This window comes from Phaethon aethereus (assembly GCF_964289735.1).
Source record: "Phaethon aethereus genome assembly, chromosome: 16".
Classification (NCBI taxonomy): domain Eukaryota; kingdom Metazoa; phylum Chordata; class Aves; order Phaethontiformes; family Phaethontidae; genus Phaethon; species Phaethon aethereus.
In genome coordinates, this window is record NC_138592.1 from 10,660,548 (window position 1) to 10,664,399 (window position 3,852).

The following is a 3,852-nucleotide window of genomic DNA, read 5'->3' on the forward strand; positions in this document are numbered from 1 at the left end:
GCGCCTGCCTGCCTGGGGCAGGGAGAGGCAGTGGGGATGTGAAGGGTGATCGCTCCTCTTGCACCAGCCACTGGGGGTCTCTCTGCCACCATCGCTAGCACCAGAAAAATCTTTAAATTTGGGAAAAATGTTCTTCCCACAGAAAATAGTGCCATGTGTGTGCTGGATGGACAGTGATCACTCTGTGTCTTTCCACCACTTGAATCTTTCTGCTGTTAAGAATGAATTGTTGCCTCAGGGGACCAACTCCAGGCCTGCCAGGAATGGCTTCATTTCCAGGGGCTTCCCGGCACCTGCCTGGTCTTGTTCCACATCTGGGTATCCCCCAAAGTGCCATGAACACAAGGAGTGTGCAAATAAGCTGTGAAAAGAAGAATAAAAGGCAAGAGGAAAAGGCAAATGAAATGGAAATAGAGGCGTTTCATCAGCAGAATGTGCAGCGTCAGGCTTTCCGAGGGAATCTCTGGTTATTGATGGAGTTGCCTTTTTTGTTTATTTTGCTGTCTGACCATCATCAGTGATGTCTCTCGTGGGAGTGGGGAGCCAGCTTGCAAGCTCAGGGTTACCAGCCTGACAAGTATTATTTGCAGTAATAACAAGTTCTGTTTTACCCACTAAGTGCAGAACTGAAATAAGGGGATTTGGGGAGATAGATGTGAGTTGTAGACCTATAGGAGCACCAAGAGGAAGAGCAGACGTGAAAGAAAACACAAGTATGGCAAGAAACAGGAATGAAAATGCGGTTGCATAATCTGGGTATGCTGTTACCATGACTTTTGGACAGTGGCTGCTCTGTGCCGGCAGTTACTGTGTGTATATGTAAAGACTGTGCATACAAGCTATAGGCTGCAGGTTTTTCGAGTGAACTTTTTTTTAGTCTAGGCCTTGATGTCTGCAGGAAATTGATATTTTCCAGTTTTGCAAGATGCAAAACACTGATAACCTTTTGCAACCCTGCTTTCCCATAAGTGCTGATAGAAAACCAAGTTAGTGCAATAAAAGCATAAAAGCTCATTTGTAACCCAGGGTTCACTATGTGAGGGTCACTACAGATAAATAAAGCCTCTCCCTGCCCCGAGCACAAGCTGTGTCCCACAGCGGTCCCTTTGGGCACCACGCAGCGCCTCTTTCTTTTGCAATAAGCTAAATTTACTCTCTAAGTAACGGAGAGTAACGGCCCAGGAGAGGAGTGCGGTCTGATCCCAGTGATGGCAGCGGAGCACAGCGGGGGCACAGTGAGGGCAGCTGCGGCTGCTGTTGGCACTGGAAAAGGGGGGTGGTAGTAACGGAGTTTACAAGGAAACAAATTAATTAAATGTTAATTCAGAGCTGCAGTCCTGGAGGGCCGAGTGACCCAGCATGTAGCCCCTGCACAATGTGCTCGGCTGGGAAGCGCTGAAGCCTGAGCCCAGCATCCGCCTCGCCGAGCCGAGAGGGGCCGGGTGGGATCGGAGCAGGGGCTGTCCAGGCAGGGACTCGTATCTCGGAGGGGGAATGTGCTCCCGTTCCCCTCGCCCTCCGCACTGGCAGAAGTCTGTATCTTCGTAAGAGAAAGAACAGATTGTGGCATTGACAGCTTATTACTCTTTTGAAGCTTTTTTTAAACTTACAAGGTTGATTTTGAGAGAAAAAGCTTTGTAGAGCTCCTTTGGTCCAGCACGTGGCACACACTCATACACGCGCACCCAGTCTCTGGCTGATGGGTATACTGGGTAAGCTGAACCTGTTTTAAGCAGTTGCGCTGTTTTGATGGCCTGAATTTTGCTGTTAGGTCTTCAGCCATCCATCTGCCCGTCCTCTCCATCATGCACCACTATCCGAGTGATAAAGCACCTTACGCTACTGTAGCCCACTGTAGTGGCATTAAGGCAGCACAGGAATCTCCTACTCATTTTTTTTATCGCAGTAACTTTTTCTTCATGTTGTCAAGCAGTTAAGAAAGGCGAGACAAAAATCCCCATAGCTTTCTATCAGTCGAGCTGACTGTGCTTTCTTTTGGGCCCCAAGAGAAGGTGCATTTGCCAGCGGGACTGGGCAGCCGGAGGGCTGGGCGCCAGGCGGATGCCGGATCCTTGCTTTGCCAGCGGCCCCCGGCAGTGCCCGGCAAAAGCTTTTGTGTCCGTTCCGCTATTTGAAAAGAACCGCGGTGGTGATGCCGTCACCCTTTAGTCCCTGCTGGGGATGGCTGTGGGGATTAACTGGTTTGTTACTATTTGTGCAAATTTATATATATATATATATGTCGTTATGGAGAGAGAGTGGAACAGAAGAGGTAGATCCACACCTGGAGCAGAGTCAGTTCAGATGGGGATATGGTCCTGTCTCTAATGTTGTTTGTATCACCACACTCTTCCTCTCTAATTTCTTGTTCCCTTTCTGCCAGTGATTCATGGTTTTTATAAGCTGGAGAGAGCTTTTCTCAGTGGGGTCTGCTTTTTTATCCGATGCATTTGACTCCAACTTCTTTGATGCTCCAGGAGTGACCTGCCTGGAGGTAGTAATTGTCCAGAGAGCCAATTGTGAAAAGGGAAAGGTTTCTCAGCTGAACATGTTTTTTATATATCTTTCACATACATGGGGTCAACTCACCCAGGTTTTTAATATGTTTTAAAGCACTCAAAGGATGCTGGTGAAGTACTAAGTCAGGGGGTTATTTTTCTTTCCCTTTTTTCCCCTCACTACTCAGCTTCATTTAGCCCCCAATTGCAAGAATCCAGGCGATGCAAAAAGCAGAGAGAAAATCCACCTCCCTTGACTTTGATCTCTTGCTCAACTTGATGGTGCATCAGGTCTGTTTCCTGTGATGTGTGCCTCTCGCTTGGGCTCCCCGCGGCCCGATGGAGACCGGCAGCCTCTGCAGCGCACGCTGAGATTTACCTTGGTCCAGGGGAGGGGAACACATCCAGCCCCACACGCTCTCCCATTTTCCTTCTGATGACCCTGATGCAGGGCAGAGCTGGCATGAAAATCTGCCCTCGGGGTTGGAACCGGGCAGTTTTTGCGTTTCCTTTTTGACTTGTGATTGAAGCATCCTCAGCTGCGTGGGTCTGGCCTGACTGCGTTAAGGCCAGCCAGGGTGTAGTCATACGCTACTCACTTGCCGGAGCTCGCGCTTGTGAGAGCCAAGACTTTGCCTCCTGCTCTTCCGGTGTTTCCCATGGCTCTATCCCGCTCCGCTCCACTGGCCTTTTGTTTGGTTGTGTTCACTTATTTTTAATTAAAAAAAAAGCGTTTCTCACATGGCATGGCAAACAACTTGTCAAACCTCTGAGTTACTGGTTAAATTAAACTGCCAAAAGCAATTGCAGCTCCCTGTTTTTCTCATGCTTTTGAGTTTTTAATGATATGCATTTGCGTACTGTTTCTGTTCATTTGAGAACTAATATTTTAGGTTGAGAACAGATATTTAAACTGCTGGATTTGGACGGGTGTTACCTCTAACAGCCGCTTGTATACTCACTATTTCTTTACAGTTAGATGTATCGAGCCTCAGTTATTAGCACACCCGGGTGCTATTCTATGGCCAGCGATACCCAGCGGGTCAAACCGAACGAGCTCTTGTGCTGCCGGAGTTTTTCAACCAGTTTCGAGACGTCCCTGGTGCCGACCCCCTCCGGCTGCAAAAAGGGGGCGGCCGCAGCTGCCGCGGCTGGCAAAATGGTGAAGTACGCGGGGGGGGGGGGGGGGGGGCGATGCGGGGGCCGGGGCGGTATAGCAGCCTGGCAGGGCAGTATAGGGGGGCGAAGGGCGGCCCGGCGGGGCGGGCCGGCCTGGCGGCGCGGGGCGGGGCGGCCGCGCTCCCGCGGGATAAAGCGCGGCGGCGGCGGGGGCGGCAGCGGCGGCGGGCGCGGG